This window comes from Pempheris klunzingeri, chromosome 16 (assembly GCF_042242105.1).
Source record: "Pempheris klunzingeri isolate RE-2024b chromosome 16, fPemKlu1.hap1, whole genome shotgun sequence".
Classification (NCBI taxonomy): domain Eukaryota; kingdom Metazoa; phylum Chordata; class Actinopteri; order Acropomatiformes; family Pempheridae; genus Pempheris; species Pempheris klunzingeri.
In genome coordinates, this window is record NC_092027.1 from 23,620,703 (window position 1) to 23,638,411 (window position 17,709).

General features: G+C 43.9%; 1 protein-coding gene across 1 annotated transcript in view; it reads left to right on the top strand.

Annotated features, from left to right (window-relative positions):
* The window catches only part of nrsn1l (neurensin 1-like), a 40,710-nt gene that overhangs the window by 2,611 nt on the left and 20,390 nt on the right, over positions 1-17,709 (top strand). Inside the window, exon 3 of the mRNA XM_070846468.1 lies at positions 3,413-3,506. The gene's annotated coding sequence lies outside the window, so the exon portion shown is untranslated. The remainder of the gene's footprint in view (positions 1-3,412; positions 3,507-17,709) is intronic.

Below are 17,709 nucleotides of genomic sequence, written 5' to 3' on the forward strand. Positions count from 1 at the left end.
GAATTGAAATCAAACCTAATTGGATTGCTGTAGGAATGCCACTGAACAGTGTGTCTTTTCCTGGGAAGGAGACGCTCAGAACAGGACGCCGTGTGTGTGTTTCTGTGAATGGGGCTGGAGATGGAGATGAGGCAACACTCGCCGATGAATTCGATTAGACTAATCATTTTCACTCGGAGAGCTCAGGTTTGGCTGTTCGGTGCGGACGACGGTTCCCAGTGTGCCGATAACATGCTGACAGTCAGCAGAAGCCAGAGCTCACTCCACCCTGCGTCACATCACACAAACAAATGAAGTGAACATCCTGTACAGGAGGTTTACACACAGACACAGAGCTGTGAGAACACAGCCTGCTGCTGGTGTCTGCTGTACTGTGACCTGCTGCACTGCACCTCACTGGAAACTGTGCACTCTACTCTACTCTACTCTACTCTACTCTACTTTACTCTACTCTACTCTACTCTACTCTACTCTACTCTACTCTGCTCTGCTCTGCTCTGCTCTGCTCTACTCTACTCTACTCTGTTCTACTCTACTCTACTCTACTCTACTCTGCTCTGCTCTGCTCTACTCTACTCTGTTCTACTCTACTCTACTCTACTCTACTCTGCTCTGCTCTACTCTACTCTACTCTGTTCTACTCTACTCTACTCTACTCTACTCTGCTCTGCTCTGCTCTACTCTGCTCTGCTCTGCTCTGCTCTGCTCTGCTCTACTCTACTCTACTCTACTCTACTTTGTTCTACTCTGCTCTACTCTACTCTGTTCTACTCTACTCTGCTCTACTCTACTCTGCTCTGCTCTACTCTACTCTACTCTACTCTGCTCTGCTCTGCTCTACTCTACTCTACTTTGTTCTACTCTGCTCTACTCTACTCTGCTCTGCTCTGCTCTACTCTACTCTACTCTACTTTGTTCTACTCTACTCTGTTCTACTCTACTCTACTCTACTCTGTTCTACTCTGCTCTGCTCTACTCTACTCTACTCTGCTCTACTCTACTCTACTCTACTTTGTTCTACTCTGCTCTACTCTGCTCTGCTCTACTCTACTCTACTCTACTTTGTTCTACTCTACTCTGTTCTACTCTACTCTACTCTGTTCTACTCTGCTCTGCTCTACTCTACTCTGCTCTGCTCTACTCTACTCTACTCTACTTTGTTCTACTCTACTCTGTTCTACTCTACTCTACTCTACTCTACTCTGTTCTACTCTACTCTGCTCTACTCTGCTCTGCTCTACTCTACTCTACTCTACTTTGTTCTACTCTACTCTGCTCTGCTCTACTCTACTCTACTCTACTTTGTTCTACTCTACTCTGTTCTACTCTACTCTACTCTACTCTGTTCTACTCTGCTCTGCTCTACTCTACTCTGCTCTGCTCTACTCTACTCTACTCTACTTTGTTCTACTCTGCTCTACTCTACTCTGTTCTACTCTACTCTGCTCTACTCTGCTCTGCTCTACTCTACTCTACTCTACTTTGTTCTACTCTGCTCTACTCTACTCTGCTCTACTCTACTCTACTCTACTCTACTCTACTCTGTTCTACTCTACTCTACTCTGTTCTACTCTACTCTGTTCTACTCTACTCTACTCTGCTCTACTCTACTCTACTCTACTCTACTCTACTCTACTCTACTCTACTCTACTCTACTCTACTCTGTTCTACTCTGCTCTGCTCTACTCTACTCTGCTCTGCTCTACTCTACTCTACTCTACTTTGTTCTACTCTGCTCTACTCTACTCTGTTCTACTCTACTCTGCTCTACTCTGCTCTGCTCTACTCTACTCTACTCTACTTTGTTCTACTCTGCTCTACTCTACTCTGCTCTACTCTACTCTACTCTACTCTACTCTACTCTACTCTGTTCTACTCTACTCTACTCTGTTCTACTCTACTCTGTTCTACTCTACTCTACTCTGCTCTACTCTACTCTACTCTACTCTACTCTACTCTACTCTACTCTACTCTACTCTGTTCTACTCTACTCTACTCTGTTCTACTCTACTCTACTCTGCTCTACTCTACTCTGCTCTACTCTACTCTACTCTACTCTACTCTATTCTACTCTCAGCTCTCTACTCCTCGCTCACTACTTTCTGACCCTTATCTTACTCCTGCTCTACTTTTCTCTACTCATCCCCATTCTTTCCTCCTCTATACTAAACTCCTCTACTGTATTCAGCTCTACTCTATCCACACTGTACTGTGCTTCATCTGTACTCCACTTAACTTTACTCTTCTTTGCTCAAGTCCTCATTACCACACCATACCACACCATGCCATACCATACCACACCACACCATACCATACCATACCATACCGTACCGTACCGTACCGTACCGTACCATACCGTACCATACCGTACCGTACCGTACCGTACCGTACCGTACCGTACCATACCGTACCACACCACACCACACCACACCACACCACACCACACCGTACCGTACCGTACCGTACCGTACCGTACCAATCCATACCGTACCGTACCGTACCGTACCGTACCGTACCGTACCGTACCAATCCATACCATACCATACCGTACCATACCGTACCATACCGTACCGTACCGTACCAATCCATACCATACCATACCGTACCGTACCGTACCGTACCGTACCAATCCATACCATACCATACCATACCGTACCGTACCGTATCGTATCGTATCGTACCGTACCGTACCGTACCGTACCGTACCAATCCATACCATACCATACCATACCATACCGTACCGTACCGTACCGTACCGTACCATACCAATCCATACCATACCATACCATACCATACCATACCATACCATACCATACCACACCATACCACACCGTACCATACCATACCACACCACACCACACCATACCATACCGTACCATACCATACCATACCATAACTACTTCACCACATTACTCTGCTGTACTTTACTGCTCTCCTCTCCACTCAGACTCATGTACACTCTGCTACTCTACTCTTTTCTATTCTACTGTGCTCTACAACAAACTTCAGCTCCACTCTGTTCTACTTTAACATCCACTCCTCTCCTTCACACAGTTCTCTTGTTTATTTGGCAGTGCTTGTTTTCCTTGTTCGGCTCAGTTTCCTCTAATTTGCGGTCGGGCTTTTGGTTTTGATCACTGCCATAATGAAAGGCAAAGACTTGATGCACTGATGCCATTATAACCAGAGTCGCCTATGATGCCACATTTGTTATGGCTGGGAGTTTAGGGTGGAGCTCTGATACGCATCCAGGGGGATGTAATTACCCAAAAATGCATGTTTTTTGGTCTATCGTTTGCGTACATTCCTCTTAGGTAACAATGATTCCAGAATACATCTGCAACTATATGTCATATTGTGAAATGTGTCTCTAGTTTGTTCTCATAAAGTGAAGTCTTGCTCTCCTCCACAGGAAGGTCAGAGTGTCAGATGGAGACCCATACAGCTGCCTCCCAAGTTTCTCGCTTCAGGAGACTTCAACAGAGCAGAAGTATCTACAACTTTGAGTAAGTACAGTGTGTGAAAATATAAAAATATGTTGAGCATAATATCCTGTGCTGAAGGGCACAACATTTTCTGCTTTCAGACTTTTAATGCAAATTGCAGCCTGATGGTGAATTTCTGCTTCACAACATCAGTTTGTCAGATTAGGACGTTCAGGTAGGCCTCTAGTCTCATTATTTAGAATGAATACCATCCAATTTTAATCAGCGTCCAGCTGAGGGAGTTGGGGGCATCCCAAGGGTCTGTATTGTACATGAAGTCTTGATTTTGCCCAAGGTTGTTCTCTAGATATGAGTAGCTCCAACTTTTTTCCCCTTCACGTCTTTTTTCTCATTAGAACTCGTTTCGGACTTCATTTTAGCTGTAGGGTCCAACAGGGCTCCAATTAGATGGACGACAGAATTAATGAAGTCTGTCTCCCTCTCTTTCTATCTCTCTCACTCCGCCGCTCTCTCTCTCTCCTCCTCCTCCTCTTCCCTTGCTCTATTTATCCCAGTGCTCAGGGGGACACTCGGTCTGGATTCAGTCAGTGTGGCGGCGTTTCTTCTCTTACTAAATTAAATATGTGTAATTGATGGTTTCATAAACAGAGCTAACCTTGCCAGCAGCGATCGGGAGCTGCCGCTGAGGAGGTCCATGTGAATGCGTATTGTGTTAGAGAAGAGCCCGCAACTACATCCACGAGTCCTCAGGTTCTTCACTCTCAGCGAGAGAGAGAGAGAGAGAGAGAGAGAGAGAGAGAGAAAAGGAGAGCGAGATCCAAGATATTGACTACAACAGTTTCTCGCCTTGGCAGGCGTAAAGCATGACATAATGTCTCCTGCAGACAGCCTCAGCTGAAAGCAGACAGCATTGTTCGTGGGTAAACTCTCACTTACAGGATGTTCTCTTTTACTTTCTCTCTCTCTCTCTTTCTCTCTCCATGCCCCCCCCTCTCTCATTGTGTTCTTTTTATCTTGCCTATTACCACAATGAAACTGGAGAGATGAAAGCAGTTTGAACTATACAGACATAGAGATAAAGGCTGTTCAACGCAAATGTCAGGTACAGTACGAGGAGGCGTGCATTTACAGCTGCCATGTGAGGAAACAAACAGTCTGACAACATGAGCGAGAAGCAATGTGTCACTAAAACACATGTTAAAGGACACTTCAGCTCCAGCTTTTAACTGGAAGTGTAAACACATTGCCTTTACATGGTTTTGCTACTTTAATGCTCTGTACATTCACACATCTGTGCTTTCATGTCATTTTCTGCTACGGCCTTTACATTCATGTTTTCTTACAGTTTGTCCAGTGAGTCCTGAAACATAGCACATGAATGCAGCACTGTCTCGATAGGCCAAATAACAGGAGTCCCCCCCCCCCCAGTGCATGAACACACCACAAGACCTGTAGATTTCTGGTAGATGTTAGATGCCCTAAATTGCAACTAACTGTTTAATCTCCAGTGTCCAGAAGTAATCAAATGTGACTTCAGTAAACTTAAACCTGTATTCATTGATTGTTTTTTTGGCCACTTCGGGGCAGCACAACAAGCTGTGAACACAACACTGACCTGATAAAGTTTGTTAAAGGTGTTTATTGACAGACACAGCGTAACATTAGCATTCATTTGTAGTTGTGTTTCTGACCACTTGGTGAATTTAAGACCAAAATTAAATTGCCCCTTCCCTCGGTTTAGGTCTCTACCAACTCCTGAAGGAAACATCTGGCTCTTTAGCTGCTAAATGCTCAACTGTTTCCATCAGCCAGCGGCTGGGACTTTGCTTGTCTGCCTTTGACTTGAGTTTTGCTGTAAGCAGCTGCTGCTGCACACACAGATGAGAGCAGTGACGCTAAACCAGAACAGTGAAACCAAAACAATGAGCTGAAGGATGCTAAAAGCTCTGTAGAGCTGAGGGCAACTGCAGAGTGACCTAATAATCAGCCATTATTTCCTATCAGTGCTATGAGTCATATTCAAAGTGGTCAGTCTTAGAGATAAAGTGAAACTTTCTTGAAGCTGAAATGATGGGTTTATTTTTCATAAACTTACTTAGAGCAGCTTTAACGCAGATCAGAATTCCACATCTCTTTTATGCCACAGTACTGTGATCTCACCTGCAAGGGCAATAAGATGTCACCCTATATGGTCACAGCATAATGAATGCATAAAAAAGCTTATACATATTTTTTCCTGTAGACCCACTATCAATAACACAGACATATCCATTAGTGCGAGAGAGGCTAGTCCGGGGCAAACACTCCCTCTAGCATTTAAACAAACCTCCAGTGGGACTCATTCTCCCAGACTCCCCTGGGGCGGGGACACACCAGTGCCAGACCATACTGTACTGCCGGGATCCGTCTCCTTCGTGCCTGTAGTGATTATAGCAGCAGACACACAAAGAGAGAGAGAGAGAGAGAAAAGAGGAACAACACACATCAGGGAGCACGCTGGTTTGGTTTCCGCCGCCGCCAACGTTGTGTTTGCCTGGAACTGCTCGGTCGGGGTTGGGATATTCAAATTAATGGATGAGAGTGAGGAAAGTGAAAGATGAAAAATGTGCTGGGAGAGGCTCTGACTTTGAGTAATGCTGGTAATTGGAGGGAAACATATAGAAATGCAATGGGCATGTATTAGCAAATGAATGTGGAAAAAAAAAACCCTTCCTTGTGCATGTCTCATTACTTATTGCATCTTTGTAGTCGGGACAAAGAAAGCTGCAGTGCAAACACAAATTGTCCTCACAATCCAATGCTTTGGAATTGGGAAAGGAGCCAGCTGCTTATAGCTTACCAATGTATTGTCAATTTATCAAGTGTGTTAAAGCTGCAGTGCAGCTGATATCTTCTGTTAGTGTGTTACGATCTTATAGCCTTGTCTGATTTATCTGCTGTCTGGCTTCAGCACTCTCCTGTGTGTTTAGGTGCTAATTAGTGCACAGCGCACACACCCTCTCCCACACACACACACACACACACACGTGCACACATGGAAAGACCACAGGCTCACAGGTGATATAGACAGTGTTTTATCACAAGAGAAAAGTGGGTGTTGCACCAAAAGAGGGCCTTAAATTACTGGTGACATTTCAAAAAAGGCTCACCCACACACACACGCGCAACCACACACATACTATAGGAACATCTATGCACCTTCACACACACACACACACACACACACACACACACACACACCACTCTATGGGACCAATAAAGTGCTTCTGTATTGGCCAAAAACAATCTTGATTCTTCTCTCTTATCATTTTTCTTTCATTTTTTGGAAACCACTCCACCGCTGGTTCCATTTGTCTTTTTATCCCTCACTTGAAGATCCCCCTTTCCTCCCCTCTTTCGACTGACCGCCCCTCCCCTCCCCACGACCTCCACACCCCAAACCCCCCCTCTGCTCGCCACAGCTCAGTATGTGCAGTAATCCTGGATGCCTTGGAGGGAGAACTGCACCGAATCACTCCATAAATGTATGAGTGTCCAAAATGAAGAGGAGCTGAGAAATGTGTGGGCAGCGGGCTGGGAAGCATGTCCAAGCTTACTAAGAGGATGGGGGGGCAAGGCGTGGGCGGGTTGGTGCTGTAAGTGGATGAGTGGGTGGTTGGGGGTGTTGTAGGGAGAAGGGAGATGGAAGGAGGCTCATATGAAATGTCTATCTTGACAGAGGGGAGTCAGACTCAACAGTAGGGATGCTTTTTTGCAATATTTATTTTGAGATGAGATGAAAATGTGATCAGGACTTTGGGCTTCATCAGCGCCTTTGTTTATTATCTTATTTTACTCATCCAGGCTCAGTACCATATTGTCTTTCAGTTGCGTATCTCACTCAGTTGCAGCAGTTGGGGTTAAAACTTTAAATCCCCCTCCAATTAAAAATGAACTTTGCTTACTTTACTGGGATGTTGGACCTTTACTGCTGTGCTGTGAGTTTGACTCCAGAAGACTGTTTTCACATATATCGTCTAGAAGGTAAAAGTTTCTGTGTGCTCGTTCACCTTAAATCACACAAGAAAAACTTGTTTTCACAGCAGATATTCTAACTTCTCAAAGCAGGTAGTGAGCAGGAAGTACAGGTGTAAATGGTAACATTAACAACGGCTCCTTTTTAAGTGTCCCAGTCACAGGTGTTAGTGACTGAGCATGCACATTACCATAGCCCTGGACCTGCCTCTGCTAAATGGAATTCAGCCATCATTAATGTGATTAATTCCACCTGCTCTTTTCCTGCTTCGACAAATCAAATTATCTGCTATCAAAAGGGTCTGTTGCCAAGATCTGGGAACACACAATCATAAACATACCTCCTGGTGAGCTCAACTTATTTGGAAAAAGGATTGAAAATGAACAGTAACATTATTACTCAAATTATCCGTAGTATAAATCTCCCACCGTTTACAGTGACTGTTTAGAGTGAGCTGGTTCACCTTCCATTGTACTTTCTGTAGTGGTTCACTAGTAACACTTTAGGTGCTTAACATTTAGTTTTAGCTCTAAAGCTAATGTGGATAACCTGATACAACCTTTGCTTGTTTTATAACTTCCATGGTTGTCTTATATCTCCAATTCTGCAAAACCCTGGATTATGTATATTGTTAAATCCACGTTAATGTTAATAAGAGGGCAAACGATAGTTTCAGGTCTATGACAGTAGCCAACTCCGGTTTCAACACCTGAACCCTTCACACCTTTCCTTTCCATCTTGCTACATAGTTCCCGCAGGGACTCACCTTTGTCACAGTGTGTCCATATCTCAGATCAAGAAAGATGGCAAAAGCTACCAAAATGAGGCGTCATAAGTCGTAGTCACTTTCCAAAGCGTCTCTGTCTATGCCTACATGTCGAAAAAGTTGGGAGCATTACTTATTTTCTGTCAACAACAACTATTTCGGTATTTCCCAACTCATTCAGGGTTTTGACCCATCGACCTTCCAGTCCCAACCATTGCTTCTATCAGTTTGCACTTTCCCCAGTTTGACCTGCTTCACTTTCCTCTTAAGAACGACACTTAAGGGTCACAGGTGAAATCATTTAGTTGGCTTCGATTATTCATAATGAGTTGGTTGAATCAATACATAATAATAATAATAGTGCAAGTGAGAAATCATATGAGCGCATGTAGAAATCCATATGTGTTGGATACGGTGGATCAATAGAGCGCACAGAGCTTGTGGCTGAGGAGAGGAGACTTGTTGAGTTGCACTTTTATGCCAAAATCTTGAATTATAGAGGGTCATGGCGAGCAAGAAAGAGAGTGTGAGGAATATTTCATGGAAGGCTTTTTGTGCTCTTTCCTCCCTCGGCATCTGTCTTTCAGTCCCCATCCCTCTTACTTGTCCTCTACTTGTCCTCTACTCCATACCTCAGTCTTTTTGGAATGATGCACAATTGTTCACCCTTCCCTGCCACTCTTCCCTCATCTATTCCCTCTGTTGTCTCCACCCCCCACATTTACTTTAAATGACTACAGGGAAAGTTATTTGGAGTTCAGGTAGAGTTCAGACGCAGACCCGGTAGCCTTTCTCTATTTTCCCCGTCTAAGCCGACACGTGGAAGTCTCCCCTGGCTTCCCCTTGACATGGGATCAGCCTCGGAGCTCAAAGCCCCGAGAATGGCAGTCGTAATTCAGTCCCTTGTGGCTCGGACTTTGCGTTTGATCAAATGAGCCACTACGTCTACGTTTGACATTGGGCTCACTTGTGTTTAATGGCATTTTCTCTTGCTTTTTAACATGGGTGGATTATGAGACAATGGGCCCCTGAGCAGAATGTAAAAGGCTCCCCATCTCCTACATAGAAGGAAGACACCCAGGCTACAACTGCCATGTCATGTCTTTGTACTTGTTTTTGGTCTCTCTTTTGCCATTCTAAGTCTCCTTTTAGTCATTTTTGCATCTTTTTGTGGTTGTTTTGTATCTTTATAGTCATTTCAGTCTCTTGTTTTTTTTTTGCTTCTGTTTGTTGTAGTCTTGATTGTTTTTATTTTTGATGAGTCTCATTTTAGCTGTTTTCTTCTTTATTTTTGTGTCTTTTTTGTGTGGCGTCTCTTTCAGCAGCATTTTCCAGGTGAACCAGAGCTCTCGGGTGCAATTGTTGGTTGACTTCACATTTTAGTTCACACTTGGGATGAAGAAAAGCTGTCTGACTCCTGTCCAAAGCTTTCTAACACAGCAGAGCCACACTGAAATTTTACAAAATACTACAGCAATATTATAGGAAACTGTCAAAGAAAGCCTGAGATGTAGGTTGGATCTTCTTAAAGCAGAGCTGTTCTGCTGTCAGACTGATTTAAATAGCTTAACCGCATGAGCCTGTATTTGGATGGAATGCTATTGTAGCCTCAATAAGCTGCAAAGCTGTAATATGAAGAAAATAATAAACAAAGACAAATATTAGATTGGGTTATGTTGGCAGATACTAAATATTAAAAGACTTTGATCAGGAGCATTAGAACATGGTCAGGACAGCCCTATTTTTAATTGAGCTCATTGCCTTTCCAACGAGAAATGTCATAATGTCACAAACAGTCACTTCCAAAAGCGGCTCAGGCCCAGGAACCCCTTGACCCCCCGGGCCCCTGCGCCTGTGCACTGTTGGCCTGCTCAGTAATCCAGCCGTGCTTTTAATGGAAAGAGCATAATTAGGAAACCACAGAAGAGTTTAATAACGAAACTTTATTAGAGCAATGTGCTGACAATAAGGGCTAATATACAGTAAGTATGCATAACATGATCTGTTGCTCAGTAGAACAACATGACAATGGGATAAGCCATGTGTGTAATTGAAGATCCTACATTTCAGCCTGCTATGAGGTGCTTCAGTGGCTTCTCAGTGCCTGTTTGGCACAGCTCACCCTTGCCTCCTAGTGGTCAGAGAGGTGGTTGCACCTCTTGAATCGAGCTCTCCTTGAGGATGAGAGTTGTGTGTGTTTGCATGTGTCAGTGTGGGTGTGTCTCTGCCAAGGACCTGTCCGTCCTGCCCATGTGCGTCCTGTAATCTGCCTGACACGCGCGAGGCCCCCAGTGACTCTGTTATTAGGCCCATTAGACAGCTCGGGATGAGGCTGAATTTTCATTAGCTCAAGTGAATCTGTGTGCATGCATGTGCGCCCGCATGCGTGTGTGTGATGAGTATGTAATCTGTCTGACACCAGCCAGCCAAGAGGGAGAGACACTCGAGGGATGACAGATAATAACTCCGCATTCACAGGACAGAGAGAGCAATCCAGAGTGACTGGATGGCAGCGGCGCTTGATTTATTTTACAGTTGCTTGTTGATAAATTACAGTATTGATGGTGAATGTGCGGCTGAGTGTATCTTTGAGGTTTCTGATCTCACCACTCTGGTCGCAAATGTACAACTGAAGCTGCAACCTAACTTTATTTGCTGCATTTCCTATTCAAGTCAGGCCTCTAATTCCACAACATTCTCTTCTCTCTCAGCCATATCGTCCCATTCCATACTCATTTGTTGCCCCTCTATCATATCAGACTGCATTTCCCAACCAATAAACGAAGGCACTCTTCTGTAGAAATGTATTTATCTTTCACATAAACTCCATTCTGGCTCCACTGGTCTCTCTCCAGTAGCTCTCGCTGGCACTTAATTTCTATTAATGGTTCTGCAACTGGCGCTCAAATCCAATCCACTGCTCGTCAGGGAGAGCAGGGAGCACACATGAGGAAATATGCATAGGCAATTATCCTCTGTAATGTGCATGGCCCCAACCACTAATGCATCTGTGCACACTGTGTGTTGCAGGAAACACTGTGAATCAGTGGCATGCATACATTGACTGTGATGCAGAGGCTAACATGGAGAGTGAAAAGTAATATATGTATGTATGTGATATTAGTTGGGTCACATTACTGTTAACAGTGTAGTGGCTCTCTTGACAAACAAACAGAAGGATTGGTTTCACACTAATATTGAAACACACACACACACACACACACACACACACACACACACCTGGTATCTATCAGTGCAGCACAGCAGCAAACCAGCCAGTGATAATAATCATCATCAGCATTGTCTGCTGAGTGGCTTGTAAAGCCTTGTCTTTTTCCGAGTGATAGCTACAGTGTTTCTCTTGCTGTGCCATTGTTCATGGAGAGTCCTCCAATATCTGTTCAGCTGTCAGCTGGTTATAGATTTAACACAGCTCACTGGGACAGTGACAGGAGGCCAATAACAGGCTCCTGGGCTTGTAAAGCCTCCATCTGCAGAGGAAACACAGAGCAAATAAACCCAGAGGAGCCGACACACACGCACAACCCTATTAGAGCTGCTGTAATGACACTGTGGAGTGTGTTCACGCACACCAAGGTGTGTTAAAGTTTTATAGTGTGAGGTCAGTGATGAGGTGGGCTCAGATATGATGGGATGAGGCCTAATAGGGTGTTTTATAGATGCTGTGTGTGCGATTGTGTGTCTGTGTGGGCCATGACTGTCTTTGTGTGTTTGTGAGCACATGTGAATAAATATTTCTTATGGATGCCTGGCCTGTAGTGTGTGTGTGTGTGTGTGTGTGTGTTTGTGTCCTCTGCTGCCATGCTGTCATGCTTATCAGCATCAGCATGGCAGCAAAATATTAGATCTCTGCAGTTCACTTAAATGTTAAATGTTATGGATGGGAGCCGACCCCTTGCATCACACTCTCTCCCTCTGAATTTGTCGAGATACAACACACACAAACACACACACACTCACACATGTACCCACCTCCTGACCCTGCCTGATATGAAGGTTTACCAGCTGTCTCTCTCTGGTGGAACTCATCTACCTTGAAACCTGAATTCCTGCAGCGCTTTCCACTTGATCCGCATGTGTGTCTTTTACAAGACATCCATGGAGTCCTGTAAAAACCTAAACACCTATCTCTTGTTTTCCACTTCAGGACGGCTGACGGAGAGGAAGCTGTCTATAGTGGTCGAGGCAATCCAGGCAGGTAGTGTTCTCTATGGCAAAAGACAAGGACACCAACAATAGGCTTGTCTGTCAGACTCTGACAAGCAGAAGGGAGGAAAAAGGCGCCTTTTGCTTTGCTGAGCGCGACAATAATCAATGAAACACAGTGGGGGAGTGGGTAAAAGGAAATGTAAAGAAATGTGTGAGCAATGTTTCTTAAACAGAGAGGAATAGATTGGAAAGGCCTCGTGAAGTTACATGGACGTTAATTATTTTCAATATATTTGTGTTTTTTTTGTATGTATGTGCTGGGCTGTGCAGCGGTGTGTGAGCGCTCGGAAGTGTGTGTTAAAAGCAGGCCTAAGGGGAACGAAATTCTAGCCAGTGAGCTCCATCCCAGAGCTAAATTACACAAGCCAGCCATGATTTCATGCTTCACTACATTACTTCTCCTTTTTCCTCTGCTCTCTGCACCCTCTCCCCTCCTCTCTCTGTCTCATTTACCTCTGCTTTAATCCCGCATGGATCTTATCTGGTTAAAGAGCAAAAAGAGGTGAACCACACAGCCATGCGGCATGAATATTTCATCTGTGTTTGGATTACCATTTTCTCCAAAGATTCATTGTTCAATGTATAATACATGCAGCGTCGCACCTCTGTGCCTAGATCATAACCCCTGCCCTTCTAATCACAGGCAAAGCATGCCCTCACCTAGCCAGCCGTGCCAGCAGTGTGTGTGCGTGTGTGTGTGTGTGTGTGTGTGTTTGTATGTCCATGTGAGGTGGTTTCTGTGTAGGTGGATGCCAATGTAAGTGAGGGTGTGTTTACAGACAGTATTTTCATATGAGCGCACGTTAAAGAGTGTGTGTGTGTGTGTGCGCACGTGTGTGTGTGTGTGTGTGTGTGTGTGTGTGTGCAGGGAGCTAGGGGTTAGAGCGAGGCTAAGACTGGCTCATCTTTCACACACACACACTCCTCTACCCTCAGGCTGGATTAGATGATGAGGTGGGAGAGTGAGTGAGATTGGAAAGGAAAGAAAAAATGTGTTGGTAGGAGGGAGAGAGAGAGTGAGTAACAGATTAAGAGTGAAATTCAAGTCTTTTGGCTGCTGGCTGGGCTCCATCTTTAAGTTGCAGCTGTAATATTCTTTCAAATGATCTACCTCCTTTTGGATATACTGTAGTGCGTGTGATTCTGCCGGCCCACACCATTTGGCTGTTTGACGGCTCGCTTTTCCCTTCATCTCCTCCCATCTCTCTATCACTAAATGAGCACTGAATGGCGAAGCAGGCGAGGTTGTATAGATTTGAATGGCTCACTCAGTGGGTGTTTGATGGAGAAAATGAGTGCACGAGCTATTCTGACCTAAACCACGCGTATCTCTTCATAGCCATAGAAATGGGCTCTTTTAAATGTATAGTTTCTCCAAAATTACCATACAAGTAATTCAAAACAGTGAGGCACAGGCAGGCAGTGAATATATCAAGAGCGTTTGACCTGAGTGTATCTGCAAAATCTCAACGCATTTACCTTCACAGTGTGTGTGTGTGCGTGTGTGTGCGTGTGTGTGTGTGTGTGCGTGTGTGTGTGCGTGTGCATGCACTGAAATGATATCAGTTCACTACCCCGCAGAAGCGTGAAGGCAGGCGTCTGACAGATTTAAGCAAAAGCTCATCAAAGAGAAAATTATTCCCATTTACTGCATATCCAGAAATAATCAGAGTTGTCTTGGTGCTAAGGTCACACTCACACACACACACACACACACACACACACACACATATACACACACACTTTGGGTGTGATGAGAGTTGGGATCCCACACCTCGTCCTCACGTAGCTCCGTCACATTCCTCCGTATTCCGCATAGATTCATAGGGATTCATACTCGATTGCACTTGTTAGTCGCACGTATGGCTCTAAATGTTAAAGTGCTTAATGTGACAGAAATAAAGTGCCACCTCAGGGATGTCACATTTTAGTTGTCATGGAATTTTTAAACAAACAGCAAGATTCAATTTGGAGTTTTTCACCGTCCTCAATTAGCTCAGTTTATCCATTGTGTCAAAGTAAAAAACCAAAAGTGGTTTAGGAACAGAGAACTTTTGTAGCATTAATGCTCTCAGAACCAAAGCATTTACCTTTTTGCTCATCAAATACTGATGAAGGCTCCAGACGATGAAAGTTAGTATCTTGTTTTACTTTGAATTAGACTCCCTCTTTGAACAGATTCTTGTTTGTTTGTGATGGCGAAAAGCTCGCAGCATTTGTAATCAAACCCCTCGGGACCGCCTGTCTTGGTTTGGCTCTTCAAACTGCCGTGTGCGTCTCATCGTGCTCATACTTCTTTTCTTTGTGCACATCACGAAGAATCTCCGGCTGAGCTGTGACTGCTGCGCTCAGTGTCTTCTTGGTATGTGCGGATGAAATGCACTTTATTTTAACTTTGGATGCGCTGAGAGCCTTTGTTGTGCAGTTGGAACTGAGTCATAAAAGGCGAGCAATCCACATGGGAAATATCCATTTAAAGCGGAAGAAATGTGGTCCTCTAGTGGCCTTGAGTACACCTTCAAGTTTGTTGCAGTTATCTCGAATGTCAGTGCAGCAAAATCAATAAAAAAGAGGGCCATTTATGAAGGAAAACATCCTTTATTTTCATTGTTCAGACTGCAGAGGAAAGGGGATTATTATTTTTAACCACATCATACAAACCTCTTGTTTTGTAGTGTTGGCAATGGCAGCAAAGCAGCCATTAGATTCGCAGTGACAGACTGCGGAGGCCAGTACCTCAATCTGCCAACTCTCTTTCTTCTTCATCATCCTCCTCTTCCTGTCAGACCTAAATGTTCCTGTGTTTCCTCTCCAGTTCCATTTGGAAAGGCTCCGGCGCCAGGTGTTTGCTCTTCCTTTTACATCCAAGTGCAACAGCACAAGTGTCCTTGTTCTCATTCTCTGATTTGTTTTTGGAGTGGAGGTCTCGCCACCCCGCCCCCTTTTCCTCTGCAGCCAGTGTGGGAACTGGACCACCAGGCCAGCCAGACCGGGCCGGGCTTTGTAGGCAATAAAGGGAGAGAAGAGGTGTTGCTGGTTGGTGGTTTTTCTCCACCTAGCGCTCATTTTTGAACTCTTTTTGTTCTCATCACAACATTGATAAGGTCTCAGTGCAACGCTCAACTTTGAAGGAATTGTCAGACATTTTGGGTTACGTTTGTTTTTTTCCTTCCCAGAGGTAAAGAGGAGGAGGTTGATTCTATATGCTTGTGTTTTTGCGTCATACAGAGCGAAAGCTGAGGGTTTAGCAGTTAGTTTAGCATAGCATAAAGACTGGAAGCAGAGAGTAACAGCCTGCATGGATCTCTGCATGGCAGACACATGAGCTGTGGTCAAGAGCTTCCAATGTGTAACGACGGCTAAAATCACATATTGCTCTCTTCAAAAGTCTGCTTTCATACTGGTTGAAGAAAAAAATTACAAAGTGATAATTATGATCAGTGTGTTACAAGACTTCAGTATGTGTAAGAAGACAGTGATCATATAGCTTTTTAACTTTTTAAGGTACTAATGCCAACTTCACATTCATACTTTACTGTGTTATTACCAGTTTTAGCTTTTAGTTTCAGTTTTAGCTTTACAAGCTACAATGTTCACACATGTGAAATATTATAATCTCTTTTCATGGTCTCGTTCTTAATACATTTCAAATCAAAGAATGCAGGTAATAAGGGTCTTATCTAATGGGCTTTACTGTTCTAAACTAGGTACAGTATAGGGGGATCTATTCAGAGCTGAGCACTCACCCTCTACAGCATTAGATATATAGGCTATCATTAGACATATGGAAGGATTAGTCCCTAATTACACTTTTATATACATTCGTATTCTGTATTTGACAGACTGGAAAGTATGTGCTACATTACATTCATCATAATGCAAGCTTACCACACAGAGTGATTTACCTCTTTGATAATAGATGTAATACACATCCGCATGAAATTACACACACACACACACACACGCACACACAGTCTCCTGGCTTCCCACACTCAATACTTCACCCTGTCTGCCACGACTGGTGCGGCCTATCAATCAGTGTAAGCTGACAGCTATGGCTAATGCTCCCCTTTTATTTAACCGTGCTTCATAATTTACCATTAGATTACTGGGTTTAGATCATATACAGCATATGTTGTGCTGTTTGCGGTGCTCTTTATTTGTGATGCACGCTCCGAGCCTCAAAATAGTGTAATTTGATGACATTTAACAACAACACATACCTTCTACGTTTTGCATATTTGACATAAATGGTGTCAAGATTACATGCTGATCCATGAAAATCTGCTGTAAGGGATCTAATTACATAGTTGTTATTAAAGATTGAACATGAGGGTAAATGTTACCTGAAAGTCAAATATGATATAAGGATTTAGTTGATATCAATGTAGGTGATTTGCAACTACATCTGCTTATAGACATGTTAACAACTTTGACAGTCACACTCCATAATTGGCAGGTCAGGGCTTGTTTAGTTATTCAGTGATAATGAGAATAGCTCTCTATCTCCACCTCTTTCTCCCAAACACTCACACATAGCTATATCCTGCAGATGTTCAACAGAAACAGTGATTTAAACCATCAGCTCTGCCCGTCGTGCCAACTGGAAGCACGCCCGTCCCTCAGTAAGACTTGAGTAAACATCAGTAGACTCGTCATCATCGTCATCGGCGTAATATGTGACTCGAGGGAAAGCACGATGCAAGTTTAGCTCCAGAGCAGTGAACTTTGATTGACCTCTCTGCGGGTCTGGATCTATCATCTTAAGTGAGAGGATCTGGAGATGACAGCCCTGCACATCCATCATGAGGACTGCTCAGCCCTGACACACACATAAAACCTGAAACAGCTCAGAGTCAGACTCAATAGAACAGAAAAGTTTCCGTTTGCCAAGTCCAACTTTTCGCACTCTTTCAGGACACAAGTCAGACGTGTGCGACTTTGCTTTGACTTCCATAATCACCCGAAACATATATATATGGAAATATGCCATTCCTTTGTAGTGCCCTCTGTTAAACTTCACTTTACATTTTAATGCGTCTCTCTATTCTAGCAGGTCTATTTCTTTGTTAAATCTCCTCTGTTCTGGATGCTGTATCCCTCCATATAGAAAGGTTAAACACACCTAAGCAGAGGCAGTGTGACTGATGGCGGGGCTGTTTCTAAATGTTAATGACACCCTCCGGGCAGAGCGCTGTACACCGCAGTATCCTACTGTAGAGTTATAGCGTGGCGGTTATGCTATAGTGGCT